Source organism: Stenella coeruleoalba, assembly GCF_951394435.1.
Source record: "Stenella coeruleoalba genome assembly, contig: scaffold_221, whole genome shotgun sequence".
In the NCBI taxonomy this organism is placed as follows: Eukaryota; Metazoa; Chordata; class Mammalia; order Artiodactyla; family Delphinidae; genus Stenella; species Stenella coeruleoalba.
In genome coordinates, this window is record NW_027646117.1 from 258,180 (window position 1) to 276,440 (window position 18,261).

General features: G+C 43.8%; 1 long non-coding RNA gene across 5 annotated transcripts in view; it reads left to right on the top strand.

Moving 5' to 3' along the window:
• The window catches only part of LOC307181323, a 318,684-nt gene that overhangs the window by 62,135 nt on the left and 238,288 nt on the right, over positions 1-18,261 (top strand). Inside the window, exon 5 of one of the 5 annotated variants that reach the window (XR_013826445.1) lies at positions 13,636-13,729. The exons of the other annotated variants lie outside the window; for them this stretch is intronic. This is a non-coding gene — a long non-coding RNA (uncharacterized lncRNA). Of the gene's footprint in view, positions 1-13,635; positions 13,730-18,261 lie in introns of those variants that run through there. 5 annotated transcript variants of the gene reach the window in all.

Genomic DNA, 18,261 nt, shown 5'->3' on the forward strand with positions numbered 1-18,261 from the left:
AATTCCAGTCTACCTCCTGAAATCGGTTTCCTGCAATTCTGCCCCGCTTTCAAGTCCTCTTGGCAGCCTTACTTCAGTCTATTTTTGGACGATAGCTGTCATTTATAACTCTGCAGGTTTGTGAATTACAGTGCCCCTGAGCTCCTTTCTTCAACTCGCTTTCTTGTGACCTGGCCGCAACACCGCAGGATGGCTTCAGGCCCTAATCTGGTTCCGGAACGGCACGCTGAGCCTTTGGTTAATTCCTCTTCCTGGTGGGAAATGAGAGTTAAATTTGCCCGTCCAGACACTTCCAGCTAGTCTCTCATTGGTTCTCGCTATTCCTGTTCATCTTCCGCAGAAATTGCAAACTGTGCGAAACAGGAGTTTAAAGTGCCTGACTCTCCAAGTCAGGAGAGTGTTAGTAAAGCGTCTGGAATGTTGCACCCGAGTACCAGGGGAGGAAAACTGAGACATATTTGAACACGTCTCCCGTTCACATGGTTGATCATACTTGGGTTCCACATGCATGTTTTAGCTGAAGGAAGAATACCTTAAACCTGGAGAGTTAAGACCCGTGTAATGGGTACAATGCAATATGTCTTCAAAGGGTCTTCATTTGCTCACCGAACCTCTCCAATCCTATCACTGCTGCGTTTATGCCCCTGTACACATGCTTGATTCTCTTTCAGAGACATAGCAATCCATAGGTTTTAAGATACTTACTAGTCAGGTACATTGTTAGGCGTTTAATATGCGGTGTTGAGTCCATTTCGTTGAGCAAGGAGTAGCTCTTGTCTATTCCATATTTGACTTAAGGAACTTTATCTGTGCTCATTTCAATCTCTGGTTTTATGCAGCACCCCAACTCACCTTTACCCTTAAGCAAGCATAAGTTGGTTTTCTAAATTTGAGACCCTGTTCTGTTCTGTAATTCAGTTCCTGTGTAGCCAAGTTTCCATTCCGTGTATTACTGATATCTTATGATGTTTCTTTTTCTGTGTGACTTATTTCAGTTAGAATCATCATACCTGAATCCACTCATTGTGATGCTAAGGTCCTGATGACATAGATTTCATTGCTGAGTGATATTGCTTTGTAAGTAAATACCACAACTTCTTTATCCATTTTTCACTTTCTGCGATGTTGAACTTGTACTGTAAACGAGGTTCTTGTAAACAGAGGCATCCCAAACTTTGGGGTGGCTGTGTCTTTTTGATTTTAATTTCCCTAAGCTATAGGACCATAAGTGGCAGTGCCCTAGGCTCTGTTGCTTTGTTTTTTAGATGTTTCAGGAAACACCATACACTTCTCCCGAGTGGTTGTTGGCAATTTACATCCCGCCCATCAGCATAACAAGGCTCCCAGTTCTCTATGGCCTGTCCTGCCTTTCTGGATTTTACACTTTTTTCAGATGGCCCTTTTGACCGGGGGGAAGTGAGACTTCATTGTAGTGCAGATTTCCTTTGCAAGCTTGCTTGGTTGGCCAAAAAGGGCGTATGCGTTTTTTCCTGAATATATTCAGGAAAAAACGCATACGCCCTTTTTGGCCAAGTGCATCATTGTGGACGTTCTGCCTCTTTTCCTATGCTTTCAATGCAATTCCAGTCTACCTCCTGAAATCGGTTTCCTGCAATTCTGCCCCGCTTTCAAGTCCTCTTGGCAGCCTTACTTCAGTCTATTTTTGGACGATAGCTGTCATTTATAACTCTGCAGGTTTGTGAATTACAGTGCCCCTGAGCTCCTTTCTTCAACTCGCTTTCTTGTGACCTGGCCGCAACACCGCAGGATGGCTTCAGGCCCTAATCTGGTTCTGGCCCGGCATGATGAGCCTTTGGTTAATTCCTCTTCCTGGTGGGAAATGAGAGTTAAATTTGCCCATCCAGACACCTCCAGCTAGCCTCTCATTGGTTCTCGATATTCCTGTTCATCTTCCGCAGAAATTGCAAACTGGGCCAAACAGGAGGTTAAAGGGACTGACTCTCCAAGTGGGGAGAGTGTTAGTAAAGCGTCTGGAATGTTGCACCCGAGTACCAGGGGAGGAAAACTGAGACATATTTGAACACGTCTCCCGATCACATGGTTGATCATACTCTAGGTTCCACATGCATGTTTTAGCTGAAGGAAGAATACCTTAAAACTGGGTAGTTGAAACCCATGGAATGGGTACCATGCAATATGACTTCAAAGGGTCTTCATTTGCTCACCGAACCTCTCCAATCCTATCACTGCTGCGTTTATGCCCCTGTACACATGCTTGATTGTCTTTCGGAGACATAGCAATCCATAGGTTTTAAGATACTTACTAGTCAGGTACATTCTTAGGCGTTTAATATGCGGTGTTGAGTCCATTTCGTTGAGCAAGGAGTAGCTCTTGTCTATTCCATATTTGGCTTAAGGAACTTTATCTGTGCTCATTTCAGTCTCTGGTTTTATGCTGCATCCCAACTCACCTTTACCCTTAAGCAAGAATAAGTTGGTTTTCTAAATTTGAGACCCTGTTCTGTTCTGTAATTCAGTTCCTGTGTAGCCAAGTTTACATTCCGTGTATTACTGATATCTTATGATGTTTCTTTTTCTGTGTGACTTATTTCAGTTAGAATCATCATACCTGAATCCACTCATTGTGCTGCTAAGGGCCTGATGACACAGATTTCATTGCTGAGTGATATTGCTTTGTAAGTAAATACCACAACTTCTTTATCCATTTTTCACTTTCTGCGATGTTGAACTTGTACTGTAAACGAGGTTCTTGTAAACAGAGGCGTCCCAAACTTTGGGGTGGCTGTGTCTTTTTGATTTTAATTTCCCTAAGCTATAGGACCATAAGTGGAAGTGCCCTAGGTTCTGTTGGTTTGTTTTTTAGATGTTTCAGGAAACACCATACACTTCTCCCAAGTGTCTGTTGGCAATTTACATCCCGCCCATCAGCATAACAAGGCTCCCAGTTCTCCATGGCCTGTCCTGCCTTTCTGGATTTTACACTTTTTTCAGATGGCTCTTTTGATCGGGGGGAAGTGAGACTTCATTGTAGTGCAGATTTCCTTTGCAAGCTTGCTTGGTTGGCCAAAAAGGGCGTATGCGTTTTTTCCTGAATATATTCAGGAAAAAACGCATACGCCCTTTTTGGCCAAGTGCATCATTGTGGACGTTCTGCCTCTTTTCCTATGCTTTCAATGCAATTCCAGTCTACCTCCTGAAATCGGTTTCCTGCAATTCTGCCCCGCTTTCAAGTCCTCTTGGCAGCCTTACTTCAGTCTATTTTTGGACGATAGCTGTCATTTATAACTCTGCAGGTTTGTGAATTACAGTGCCCCTGAGCTCCTTTCTTCAACTCGCTTTCTTTTGACCTGGCCGCAACACCGCAGGATGGCTTCAGGCCCTAATCTGGTTCCGGCACGGCACGCTGAGCCTTTGGTTATTTCCTCTTCCTGGTGGGAAATGAGAGTTAAATTTGCCCGTCCAGACACCTCCAGCTAGTCTCTCATTGGTTCTCGCTATTTCTGTTCATCTTCCGCAGAAATTGCAAACTGGGCCAAACAGGAGGTTAAAGGCGCTGACTCTCCAATTGGGGAGAGTGTTAGTAAAGCATCTGGAATGTTGCACCCGAGTACCAGGGGAGGAAAACTGAGACATATTTGAACACATCTCCCGTTCACATGGTTGATCATACTTGGGTTCCACATGCATATTTTAGCTGAAGGAAGAATACCTAAAACCTGGAGAGTTGAGACCCGTGGAATGGGTACCATGCAATATGACTTCAAAGGGTCTTCATTTGCTCACCGAACCTCTCCAATCCTATCACTGCTGCGTTTATGCCCCTGTACACATGCTTGATTCTCTTTCGGAGACATAGCAATCCATAGGTTTTAAGATACTTACTAGTCAGGTACATTCTTAGGCGTTTAATATGCGGTGTTGAGTCCATTTCGTTGAGCAAGGAGTGGCTCTTGTCTATTCCATATTTGGCTTAAGGAACTTTATCTGTGCTCATTTCAATCTCTGGTTTTATGCAGCACCCAAACTCACCTTTCCCCTTAAGCAAGCATAAGTTGGTTTTCTAAATTTGAGAACCTGTTCTGTTTTGGAATTCAGTTCCTGTGTAGCCATGTTTACATTCCGTGTATTAGTGATATCTTATGATGTTTCTTTTTCTGTGTGACTTATTTCAGTTAGAATCATCGTACCTGAATCTACTCATTATGCTGCTACGTGCCTGATGACATAGATTTCATTGTTGAGTGATACTGCATTGTACGTAAGTACCACAAGTTCTTTATCCATTTTTAACTTTCTGCGATGTTGAACTTGTACTGTAAACGAGGTTCTTGTAAACAGAGCCGTTCCAAACTTTGGGGTGGCTGTGTCTTTTTGATTTTAATTTCCCTAAGCTATAGGACCATAAGTGGAAGTGCCCTAGGCTCTGTTGCTTTGTTTTTTAGATGTTTCAGGAAACACCATACACTTCTCCCAAGTGTCTGTTGGCAATTTACATCCCGCCCATCAGCATAACAAGGCTCCCAGTTCTCAATGGCCTGTCCTGCCTTTCTGGATTTTACACTTTTTTCAGATGGCCCTTTTGACCAGGGGGAAGTGAGACTTCATTGTAGTGCAGATTTCCTTTGCTTGCTTGCTTGGTTGGCCAAAAACGGCGTATGCGTTTTTTCCTGAATATATTCAGGAAAAAACGCATACGCCCTTTTTGGCCAAGTGCATCATTGTGGACGTTCTGCCTCTTTTCCTATGCTTTCAATGCAATTCCAGTCTACCTCCTGAAATCGGTTTCCTGCAATTCTGCCCCGCTTTCAAGTCCTCTTGGCAGCCTTACTTCAGTCTATTTTTGGACGATAGCTGTCATTTATAACTCTGCAGGTTTGTGAATTACAGTGCCCCTGAGCTCCTTTCTTCAACTCGCTTTCTTGTGACCTGGCCGCAACACCGCAGGATGGCTTCAGGCCCTAATCTGGTTCCGGAACGGCACGCTGAGCCTTTGGTTAATTCCTCTTCCTGGTGGGAAATGAGAGTTAAATTTGCCCGTCCAGACACTTCCAGCTAGTCTCTCATTGGTTCTCGCTATTCCTGTTCATCTTCCGCAGAAATTGCAAACTGTGCCAAACAGGAGTTTAAAGTGCCTGACTCTCCAAGTCAGGAGAGTGTTAGTAAAGCGTCTGGAATGTTGCACCCGAGTACCAGGGGAGGAAAACTGAGACATATTTGAACACGTCTCCCGTTCACATGGTTGATCATACTTGGGTTCCACATGCATGTTTTAGCTGAAGGAAGAATACCTTAAACCTGGAGAGTTAAGACCCGTGTAATGGGTACAATGCAATATGTCTTCAAAGGGTCTTCATTTGCTCACCGAACCTCTCCAATCCTATCACTGCTGCGTTTATGCCCCTGTACACATGCTTGATTCTCTTTCAGAGACATAGCAATCCATAGGTTTTAAGATACTTACTAGTCAGGTACATTGTTAGGCGTTTAATATGCGGTGTTGAGTCCATTTCGTTGAGCAAGGAGTAGCTCTTGTCTATTCCATATTTGACTTAAGGAACTTTATCTGTGCTCATTTCAATCTCTGGTTTTATGCAGCACCCCAACTCACCTTTACCCTTAAGCAAGCATAAGTTGCTTTTCTAAATTTGAGACCCTGTTCTGTTCTGTAATTCAGTTCCTGTGTAGCCAAGTTTCCATTCCGTGTATTACTGATATCTTATGATGTTTCTTTTTCTGTGTGACTTATTTCAGTTAGAATCATCATACCTGAATCCACTCATTGTGATGCTAAGGTCCTGATGACATAGATTTCATTGCTGAGTGATATTGCTTTGTAAGTAAATACCACAACTTCTTTATCCATTTTTCACTTTCTGCGATGTTGAACTTGTACTGTAAACGAGGTTCTTGTAAACAGAGGCATCCCAAACTTTGGGGTGGCTGTGTCTTTTTGATTTTAATTTCCCTAAGCTATAGGACCATAAGTGGCAGTGCCCTAGGCTCTGTTGCTTTGTTTTTTAGATGTTTCAGGAAACACCATACACTTCTCCCGAGTGGTTGTTGGCAATTTACATCCCGCCCATCAGCATAACAAGGCTCCCAGTTCTCTATGGCCTGTCCTGCCTTTCTGGATTTTACACTTTTTTCAGATGGCCCTTTTGACCGGGGGGAAGTGAGACTTCATTGTAGTGCAGATTTCCTTTGCAAGCTTGCTTGGTTGGCCAAAAAGGGCGTATGCGTTTTTTCCTGAATATATTCAGGAAAAAACGCATACGCCCTTTTTGGCCAAGTGCATCATTGTGGACGTTCTGCCTCTTTTCCTATGCTTTCAATGCAATTCCAGTCTACCTCCTGAAATCGGTTTCCTGCAATTCTGCCCCGCTTTCAAGTCCTCTTGGCAGCCTTACTTCAGTCTATTTTTGGACGATAGCTGTCATTTATAACTCTGCAGGTTTGTGAATTACAGTGCCCCTGAGCTCCTTTCTTCAACTCGCTTTCTTGTGACCTGGCCGCAACACCGCAGGATGGCTTCAGGCCCTAATCTGGTTCTGGCACGGCATGTTGAGCCTTTGGTTAATTCCTCTTCCTGGTGGGAAATGAGAGTTAAATTTGCCCATCCAGACACCTCCAGCTAGCCTCTCATTGGTTCTCGCTATTCCTGTTCATCTTCCGCAGAAATTGCAAACTGGGCCAAACAGGAGGTTAAAGGGACTGACTCTCCAAGAGGGGAGAGTGTTAGTAAAGCGTCTGGAATGTTGCCCCCGAGTACCAGGGGAGGAAAACTGAGACATATTTGAACACGTCTCCCGATCACATGGTTGATCATACTCTAGGTTCCACATGCATGTTTTAGCTGAAGGAAGAATACCTTAAAACTGGGTAGTTGAAACCCATGGAATGGGTACCATGCAATATGACTTCAAAGGGTCTTCATTTGCTCACCGAACCTCTCCAATCCTATCACTGCTGCGTTTATGCCCCTGTACACATGCTTGATTCTCTTTCGGAGACATAGCAATCCATAGGTTTTAAGATACTTACTAGTCAGGTACATTCTTAGGCGTTTAATATGCGGTGTTGAGTCCATTTCGTTGAGCAAGGAGTAGCTCTTGTCTATTCCATATTTGGCTTAAGGAACTTTATCTGTGCTCATTTCAGTCTCTGGTTTTATGCTGCATCCCAACTCACCTTTACCCTTAAGCAAGAATAAGTTGGTTTTCTAAATTTGAGACCCTGTTCTGTTCTGTAATTCAGTTCCTGTGTAGCCAAGTTTACATTCCGTGTATTACTGATATCTTATGATGTTTCTTTTTCTGTGTGACTTATTTCAGTTAGAATCATCATACCTGAATCCACTCATTGTGCTGCTAAGGGCCTGATGACACAGATTTCATTGCTGAGTGATATTGCTTTGTAAGTAAATACCACAACTTCTTTATCCATTTTTCACTTTCTGCGATGTTGAACTTGTACTGTAAACGAGGTTCTTGTAAACAGAGGCGTCCCAAACTTTGGGGTGGCTGTGTCTTTTTGATTTTAATTTCCCTAAGCTATAGGACCATAAGTGGAAGTGCCCTAGGTTCTGTTTGTTTGTTTTTTAGATGTTTCAGGAAACACCATACACTTCTCCCGAGTGTCTGTTGGCAATTTACATCCCGCCCATCAGCATAACAAGGCTCCCAGTTCTCCATGGCCTGTCCTGCCTTTCTGGATTTTACACTTTTTTCAGATGGCCCTTTTGACCGGGGGGAAGTGAGACTTCATTGTAGTGCAGATTTCCTTTGCAAGCTTGCTTGGTTGGCCAAAAAGGGCGTATGCGTTTTTTCCTGAATATATTCAGGAAAAAACGCATACGCCCTTTTTGGCCAAGTGCATCATTGTGGACGTTCTGCCTCTTTTCCTATGCTTTCAATGCAATTCCAGTCTACCTCCTGAAATCGGTTTCCTGCAATTCTGCCCCGCTTTCAAGTCCTCTTGGCAGCCTTACTTCAGTCTATTTTTGGACGATAGCTGTCATTTATAACTCTGCAGGTTTGTGAATTACAGTGCCCCTGAGCTCCTTTCTTCAACTTGCTTTCTTGTGACCTGGCCGCAACACCGCAGGATGGCTTCAGGCCCTAATCTGGTTCCGGCACGGCACGCTGAGCCTTTGGTTATTTCCTCTTCCTGGTGGGAAATGAGAGTTAAATTTGCCCGTCCAAACACCTCCAGCTAGTCTCTCATTGGTTCTCGCTATTCCTGTTCATCTTCCGCAGAAATTGCAAAACTGGGCCAAACAGGAGGTTAAAGGCGCTGACTCTCCAAGTGGGGAGAGTGTTAGTAAAGCGTCTGGAATGTTGCACCCGAGTACCAGGGGAGGAAAACTGAGACATATTTGAACACGTCTCCCGTTCACATGGTTGATCATACTTGGGTTCCACATGCATGTTTTAGCTGAAGGAAGAATACCTTAAACCTGGAGAGTTGAGACCCGTGGAATGGGTACCATGCAATATGACTTCAAAGGGTCTTCATTTGCTCACCGAACCTCTCCAATCCTATCACTGCTGCGTTTATGCCCCTGTACACATGCTTGATTCTCTTTCGGAGACATAGCAATCCATAGGTTTTAAGATACTTACTAGTCAGGTACATTGTTAGGCGTTTAATATGCGGTGTTGAGTCCATTTCGTTGAGCAAGGAGTAGCTCTTGTCTATTCCATATTTGGCTTAAGGAACTTTATCTGTGCTCATTTCAATCTCTGGTTTTATGCAGCACCCCAACTCACCTTTACCCTTAAGCAAGCATAAGTTGGTTTTCTAAATTTGAGTCCCTGTTCTGTTCTGTAATTCAGTTCCTGTGTAGCCAAGTTTACATTCCGTGTATTACTGATATCTTATGATGTTTCTTTTTCTGTGTGACTTATTTCAGTTAGAATCATCATACCTGAATCCACTCATTGTGAGGCTAAGGGCCTGATGACATAGATTTCATTGCTGAGTGATATTGCTTTGTAAGTAAATACCACAACTTCTTTATCCATTTTTCACTTTCTGCGATGTTGAACTTGTACTGGAAACGAGGTTCTTGTAAACAGAGGCGTCCCAAACTTTGGGGTGGCTGTGTCTTTTTGATTTTAATTTCCCTAAGCTATAGGACCATAAGTGGCAGTGCCCTAGGCTCTGTTGCTTTGTTTTTTAGATGTTTCAGGAAACACCATAAACTTCTCCCGAGTGGTTGTTGGCAATTTACATCCCGCCCATCAGCATAACAAGGCTCCCAGTTCTCCATGGCCTGTCCTGCCTTTCTGGATTTTACACTTTTTTCAGATGGCCCTTTTGACCGGGGGGAAGTGAGACTTCATTGTAGTGCAGATTTCCTTTGCCAGCTTGCTTGGTTGGCCAAATAGGGCGTATGCGTTTTTTCCTGAATATATTCAGGAAAAAACGCATACGTCCTTTTTGGCCAAGTGCATCATTGTGGACGTTCTGCCTCTTTTCCTATGCTTTCAATGCAATTTCAGTCTACCTCCTGAAATCGGTTTCCTGCAATTCTGCCCCGCTTTCAAGTCCTCTTGGCAGCCTTACTTCAGTCTATTTTTGGACGATAGCTGTCATTTATAACTCTGCAGGTTTGTGAATTACAGTGCCCCTGAGCTCCTTTCTTCCACTCGCTTTCTTTTGAGCTGGCCGCAACACCGCAGGATGGCTTCAGGCCCTAATCTGGTTCCGGTACGGCACGCTGAGCCTTTGGTTATTTCCTCTTCCTGGTGGGAAATGAGAGTTAAATTTGCCCGTCCAAACACCTCCAGCTAGTCTCTCATTGGTTCTCGCTATTCCTGTTCATCTTCCGCAGAAATTGCAAAACTGGGCCAAACAGGAGGTCAAAGGCGCTGACTCTCCAAGTGGGGAGAGTGTTAGTAAAGCGTCTGGAATGTTGCACCCGAGTACCAGGGGAGGAAAACTGAGACATATTTGAACACGTCTCCCGTTCACATGGTTGATCATACTTGGGTTCCACATGCATGTTTTAGCTGAAGGAAGAATACCTTAAACCTGGAGAGTTAAGACCCGTGTAATGGGTACCATGCAATATGACTTCAAAGGGTCTTCATTTGCTCACCGAACCTCTCCAATCCTATCACTGCTGCGTTTATGCCCCTGTACACATGCTTGATTCTCTTTCGGAGACATAGCAATCCCTAGGTTTTAAGATACTTACTAGTCAGGTACATTCTTAGGCGTTTAATATGCGGTGTTGAGTCCATTTCATTGAGCAAGGAGTGGCTCTTGTCTATTCCATATTTGGCTTAAGGAACTTTATCTGTGCTCATTTCAATCTCTGGTTTTATGCAGCAACCCAACTCACCTTTCCCCTTAAGCAAGCATAAGTTGGTTTTCTAAATTTGAGAACCTGTTCTGTTTTGGAATTCAGTTCCTGTGTAGCCAAGTTTACATTCCGTGTATTAGTGATATCTTATGATGTTTCTTTTTCTGTGTGACTTATTTCAGTTAGAATCATCGTACCTGAATCTACTCATTATGCTGCTACGTGCCTGATGACATAGATTTCATTGCTGAGTGATACTGCATTGTACGTAAGTACCACAAGTTCTTTATCCATTTTTCACTTTCTGCGATGTTGAACTTGTACTGTAAACGAGGTTCTTGTAAACAGAGGCGTCCCAAACTTTGGGGTGGCTGTGTCTTTTTGATTTTAATTTCCCTAAGCTATAGGACCATAAGTGGAAGTGCCCTAGGCTCTGTTGCTTTGTTTTTTAGATGTTTCAGGAAACACCATACACTTCTCCCAAGTGTCTGTTGGCAATTTACATCCCGCCCATCAGCATAACAAGACTCCCAGTTTTCCATGGCCTGTCCTGCCTTTCTGGATTTTACACTTTTTTCAGATGGCCCTTTTGACCAGGGGGAAGTGAGACTTCATTGTAGTGCAGATTTCCTTTGCAAGCTTGCTTGGTTGGCCAAATAGGGCGTATGCGTTTTTTCCTGAATATATTCAGGAAAAAACGCATACGCCCTTTTTGGCCAAGTGCATCATTGTGGACGTTCTGCCTCTTTTCCTATGCTTTCAATGCAATTCCAGTCTACCTCCTGAAATCGGTTTCCTGCAATTCTGCCCCGCTTTCAAGTCCTCTTGGCAGCCTTACTTCAGTCTATTTTTGGACGATAGCTGTCATTTATAACTCTGCAGGTTTGTGAATTACAGTGCCCCTGAGCTCCTTTCTTCAACTTGCTTTCTTGTGACCTGGCCGCAACACCGCAGGATGGCTTCAGGCCCTAATCTGGATCCGGCCCGGCATGCTGAGCCTTTTCTTAATTCCTCTTCCTGGTGGGAAATGAGAGTTAAATTTGCCCGTCCAGACAGCTCCAGCTAGCCTCTCATTGGTTCTCGCTATTCCTGTTCATCTTCCGCAGAAATTGCAAACTGGGCCAAACAGGAGGTTAAAGGGACTGACTCTCCAAGTGGGGAGAGTGTTAGTAAAGCGTCTGGAATGTTGCACCCGAGTACCAGGGGAGGAAAACTGAGACATATTTGAACACGTCTCCCGATCACATGGTTGATCATACTCTAGGTTCCACATGCATGTTTTAGCTGAAGGAAGAATACCTTAAACCTGGAGAGTTGAGACCCGTGGAATGGGTACCATGCAATATGACTTCAAAGGGTCTTCATTTGCTCACCGAACCTCTCCAATCCTATCACTGCTGCGTTTATGCCCCTGTACACATGCTTGATTCTCTTTCGGAGACATAGCAATCCATACGTTTTAAGATACTTACAATTTAGGTACATTCTTAGGCGTTTAATATGCGGTGTTGAGTCCATTTCGTTGAGCAAGGAGTAGCTCTTGTCTATTCCATATTTGGCTTAAGGAACTTTATCTGTGCTCATTTCAATCTCTGGTTTTATGCAGCACCCCAACTCACCTTTACCCTTAAGCAAGCATAAGTTGGTTTTCTAACTTTGAGACCCTTTTCTGTTCTGTAATTCAGTTCCTGTGTAGCCAAGTTTCCATTCCGTGTATTACTGATATCTTATGATGTTTCTTTTTCTGTGTGACTTATTTCAGTTAGAATCATCATACCTGAATCCACTCATTGTGATGCTAAGGGCCTGATGACATAGATTTCATTGCTGAGTGATATTGCTTTGTAAGTGAATACCACAACTTCTTTATCCATTTTTCACTTTCTGCGATGTTGAACTTGTACTGTAAACGAGGTTCTTGTAAACAGAGCCGTTCCAAACTTTGGGGTGGCTGTGTCTTTTTGATTTTAATTTCCCTAAGCTATAGGACCATAAGTGGAAGTGCCCTAGGTTCTGTTGCTTTGTTTTTTAGATGTTTCAGGAAACACCATACACTTCTCCCGAGTGGTTGTTGGCAATTTACATCCCGCCCATCAGCATAACAAGGCTCCCAGTTCTCCATGGCCTGTCCTGCCTTTCTGGATTTTACACTTTTTTCAGATGGCCCTTTTGACCGGGGGGAAGTGAGACTTCATTGTAGTGCAGATTTCCTTTGCAAGCTTGCTTGGTTGGCCAAAAAGGGCGTATGCGTTTTTTCCTGAATATATTCAGGAAAAAACGCATACGCCCTTTTTGGCCAAGTGCATCATTGTGGACGTTCTGCCTCTTTTCCTATGCTTTCAATGCAATTCCAGTCTACCTCCTGAAATCGGTTTCCTGCAATTCTGCCCCGCTTTCAAGTCCTCTTGGCAGCCTTACTTCAGTCTATTTTTGGACGATAGCTGTCATTTATAACTCTGCAGGTTTGTGAATTACAGTGCCCCTGAGCTCCTTTCTTCAACTCGCTTTCTTGTGACCTGGCCGCAACACCGCAGGATGGCTTCAGGCCCTAATCTGGTTCCGGTATGGCACGCTGAGCCTTTGGTTATTTCCTCTTCCTGGTGGGAAATGAGAGTTAAATTTGCCCGTCCAGACACCTCCAGCTAGCCTCTCATTGGTTCTCGCTATTCCTGTTCATCTTCCGCAGAAATTGCAAACTGGGCCAAACAGGAGGTTAAAGGCGCTGACTCTCCAAGTGGGGAGAGTGTTAGTAAAGCGTCTGGAATGTTGCACCCGAGTACCAGGGGAGGAAAACTGAGACATATTTGAACACGTCTCCCGTTCACATGGTTGATCATACTTGGGTTCCACATGCATGTTTTAGCTGAAGGAAGAATACCTTAAACCTGGAGAGTTGAGACCCGTGTAATGGGTACCATGCAATATGACTTCAAAGGGTCTTCATTTGCTCACCGAACCTCTCCAATCCTATCACTGCAGCGTTTATGCCCCTGAACACATGCTTGATTCTCTTTCGGAGACATAGCAATCCATAGGTTTTAAGATACTTACTAGTCAGGCACATTCTTAGGCGTTTAATATGCGGTGTTGAGTCCATTTCGTTGAGCAAGGAGTAGCTCTTGTCTATTCCATATTTGACTTAAGGAACTTTATCTGTGCTCATTTCAATCTCTGGTTTTATGCAGCACCCCAACTCACCTTTACCCTTAAGCAAGCATAGTTGGTTTTCTAAATTTGAGACCCTGTTCTGTTCTGTAATTCAGTTCCTGTGTAGCCAAGTTTACATTCCGTGTATTACTGATATCTTATGATGTTTCTTTTTCTGTGTGACTTACTTCAGTTAGAATCATCATACCTGAATCCACTCATTGAGCTGCTAAGGGCCTGATGACACAGATTTCATTGCTGAGTGATATTGCTTTGTAAGTAAATACCACAACTTCTTTATCCATTTTTCACTTTCTGCGATGTTGAACTTGTACTGTAAACGAGGTTCTTGTAAACAGAGCCGTTCCAAACTTTGGGGTGGCTGTGTCTTTTTGATTTTAATTTCCCTAAGCTATAGGACCATAAGTGGAAGTGCCCTAGGCTCTGTTGCTTTGTTTTTTAGATGTTTCAGGAAACACCATACACTTCTCCCGAGTGGTTGTTGGCAATTTACATCCCGCCCATCAGCATAACAAGGCTCCCTGTTCTCCATGGCCTGTCCTGCCTTTCTGGATTTTACACTTTTTTCAGATGGCCCTTTTGACCGGGGGGAAGTGAGACTTCATTGTAGTGCAGATTTCCTTTGCAAGCTTGCTTGGTTGGCCAAAAAGGGCGTATGCGTTTTTTCCTGAATATATTCAGGAAAAAACGCATACGCCCTTTTTGGCCAAGTGCATCATTGTGGACGTTCTGCCTCTTTTCCTATGCTTTCAATGCAATTCCAGTCTACCTCCTGAAATCGGTTTCCTGCAATTCTGCCCCGATTTCAAGTCCTCTTGGCAGCCTTACTTCAGTCTATTTTTGGACGATACCTGTGATTTATAACTCTGGAGGTTTGTGAATTACAGTGCCCCTGAGCTCCTTTCTTCAACTCGCTTTCTTTTGAGCTGGTCGCAACACCGCAGGATGACTTCAGGCCCTAATCTGGTTCCGGTACGGCACGCTGAGCCTTTGGTTATTTCCTCTTCCTGGTGGGAAATGAGAGTTAAATTTGCCCGTCCAGACACCTCCAGCTAGCCTCTCATTGGTTCTCACTATTCCTGTTCATCTTCCGCAATAATTGCAAACTGGGCCAAACAGGAGTTTAAAGGGACTGACTCTCCAAGTGGGGAGAGTGTTAGTAAAGCGTCTGGAATGTTGCACCCGAGTACCAGGGGAGGAAAACTGAGACATATTTGAACACGGCTCCCGATCACATGGTTGATCATTCTCTAGGTTCCACATGCATGTTTTAGCTGAAGGAAGAATACCTTAAACCTGGGTAGTTGAAACCCGTGGAATGGGTACCATGCAATATGACTTCAAAGGGTCTTCATTTGCTCACCGAACCTCTCCAATCCTATCACTGCTGCGTTTATGCCCCTGTACACATGCTTGATTCTCTTTCGGAGACATAGCAATCCATAGGTTTTAAGATACTTACTAGTCAGGTACATTCTTAGGCGTTTAATATGCGGTGTTGAGTCCATTTCGTTGAGCAAGGAGTAGCTCTTGTCTATTCCATATTTGGCTTAAGGAACTTTATCTGTGCTCATTTCAATCTCTGGTTTTATGCAGCACCCCAACTCACCTTTACCCTTAAGCAAGCATAAGTTGGTTTTCTAAATTTGAGACCCTGTTCTGTTCTGTAATTCAGTTCCTGTGTAGCCAAGTTTACATTCCGTGTATTACTGATATCTTATGATGTTTCTTTTTCTGTGTGACTTATTTCAGTTAGAATCATCATACCTGAATCCACTCATTGTGCTGCTAAGCCCCTGATGACACAGATTTCATTGCTGAGTGATATTGCTTTCTAAGTAAATACCACAACTTCTTTATCCATTTTTCACTTTCTGTGATGTTGAACTTGTACTGTAAACGAGGTTCTTGTAAACAGAGCCGTTCCAAACTTTGGGGTGGCTGTGTCTTTTTGATTTTAATTTCCCTAAGCTATAGGACCATAAGTGGAAGTGCCCTAGGTTCTGTTGCTTTGTTTTTTAGATGTTTCAGGAAACACCATACACTTCTCCCGAGTGGTTGTTGGCAATTTACATCCCGCCCATCAGCATAACAAGGCTCCCAGGTCTCAATGGCCTGTTGCCTTTCTGGATTTTACACTTTTTTCAGATGGCCCTTTTGACCGGGGGGAAGTGAGACTTCATTGTAGTGCAGATTTCCTTTGCAAGCTTGCTTGGTTGGCCAAAAAGGGCGTATGCGTTTTTTCCTGAATATATTCAGGAAAAAACGCATACGCCCTTTTTGGCCAAGTGCATCATTGTGGACGTTCTGCCTCTTTTCCTATGCTTTCAATGCAATTCCAGTCTACCTCCTGAAATCGGTTTCCTGCAATTCTGCCCCGCTTTCAAGTCCTCTTGGCAGCATTACTTCAGTCTATTTTTGGACGATAGCTGTCATTTATAACTCTGCAGGTTTGTGAATTACAGTGCCCCTGAGCTCCTTTCTTCAACTCGCTTTCTTGTGACCTGGCCGCAACACCGGAGGATGGCTTCAGGCCCTAAACTGTTTGCGGCCCGGCATGCTGAGCCTTTGGTTAATTCCTCTTCCTGGTGGGAAATGAGAGTTAAATTTGCCCGACCAGACACCTCCAGCTAGCCTCTCATTGGTTCTCGCTATTCCTGTTCATCTTCCGCAGAAATTGCAAACTGGGCCAAACAGGAGGTTAAAGGGACTGACTCTCCAAGTGGGGAGAGTGTTAGTAAAGCGTCTGGAATGTTGCACCCGAGTACCAGGGGAGGAAAACTGAGACATATTTGAACACGTCTCCCGATCACATGGTTGATCATACTCTAGGTTCCACATGCATGTTTTAGCTGAAGGAAGAATACCTTAAACCTGGGTAGTTGAAACCCGTGGAATGGGTACCATGCAATATGACTTCAAAGGGTCTTCATTTGCTCACCGAACCTCTCCAATCCTATCACTGCTGCGTTTATGCCCCTGTACACATGCTTGAATCTCTTTGGGAGACATAGCAATCCATAGGTTTTAAGATACTTACTAGTCAGGTACATTCTTAGGCGTTTAATATGGGGTGTTGAGTCCATTTCGTTGAGCAAGGAGTAGCTCTTGTCTATTCCATATTTGGCTTAAGGAACTTTATCTGTGCTCATTTCAATCTCTGGTTTTATGCAGCACCCCAACTCACCTTTACCCTTAAGTAAGAATAAGTTGGTTTTCTAAATTTGAGACCCTGTTCTGTTCTGTAATTCAGTTCCTGTGTAGCCAAGTTTCCATTCCGTGTATTACTGATATCTTATGATGTTTCTTTTTCTGTGTGACTTATTTCAGTTAGAATCATCATACCTGAATCCACTCATTGTGCTGCTAAGGGCCTGATGACACAGATTTCATTGCTGAGTGATATTGCTTTCTAAGTAAATACCACAACTTCTTTATCCATTTTTCACTTTCTGCGATGTTGAACTTGTACTGTAAACGAGGTTCTTGTAAACAGAGCTGTTCCAAACTTTGGGGTGGCTGTGTCTTTTTGATTTTAATTTCCCTAAGCTATAGGACCATAAGTGGCAGTGCCCTAGGTTCTGTTGCTTTGTTTTTTAGATGTTTCAGGAAACACCATACACTTCTCCCGAGTGGTTGTTGGCAATTTACATCCCGCCCATCAGCATAACAAGGCTCCCAGTTCTCCATGGCCTGTCCTGCCTTTCTGGATTTTACACTTTTTCAGATGGCCCTTTTGACCGGGGGGAAGTGAGACTTCATTGTAGTGCAGATTTCCTTTGCAAGCTTGCTTGGTTGGCCATAAAGGGCGTATGCGTTTTTTCCTGAATATATTCAGGAAAAAACGCATACGCCCTTTTTGGCCAAGTGCATCATTGTGGACGTTCTGCCTCTTTTCCTATGCTTTCAATGCAATTCCAGTCTACCTCCTGAAATCGGTTTCCTGCAATTCTGCCCCGCTTTCAAGTCCTCTTGGCAGCCTTACTTCAGTCTATTTTTGGACGATAGCTGTCATTTATAACTCTGCAGGTTTGTGAATTACAGTGCCCCTGAGCTCCTTTCTTCAACTCGCTTTCTTGTGACCTGGCCGCAACACCGCAGGATGGCTTCAGGCCCTAATCTGGTTCCGGCACGGCACGCTGAGCCTTTGGTTATTTCCTCTTCCTGGTGGGAAATGAGAGTTAAATTTGCCCGTTCAGACACCTCCAGCTAGTCTCTCATTGGTTCTCGCTATTCCTGTTCATCTTCCGCAGAAATTGCAAACTGGGCCTAACAGGAGGTTAAAGACGCTGACTCTCCAAGTGGGGAGAGTGTTAGTAAAGCGTCTGGAATGTTGCACCCGAGTACCAGGGGAGGAAAACTGAGACATATTTGAACACGTCTCCCGTTCACATGGTTGATCATACTTGGGTTCCACATGCATGTTTTAGCTGAAGGAAGAATACCTTAAACCTGGAGAGTTGAGACCCGTGGAATGGGTACCATGCAATATGACTTCAAAGGGTCTTCATTTGCTCACCGAACCTCTCCAATCCTATCACTGCTGCGTTTATGCCCCTGTACACATGCTTGATTCTCTTTCGGAGACATAGCAATCCATAGGTTTTAAGATACTTACTAGTCAGGTACATTCTTAGGCGTTTAATATGCGGTGTTGAGTCCATTTCGTTGAGCAAGGAGTAGCTCTTGTCTATTCCATATTTGACTTAAGGAACTTTATCTGTGCTCATTTCAATCTCTGGTTTTATGCAGCACCCCAACTCACCTTTACCCTTAAGCAAGCATAAGTTGGTTTTCTAAAT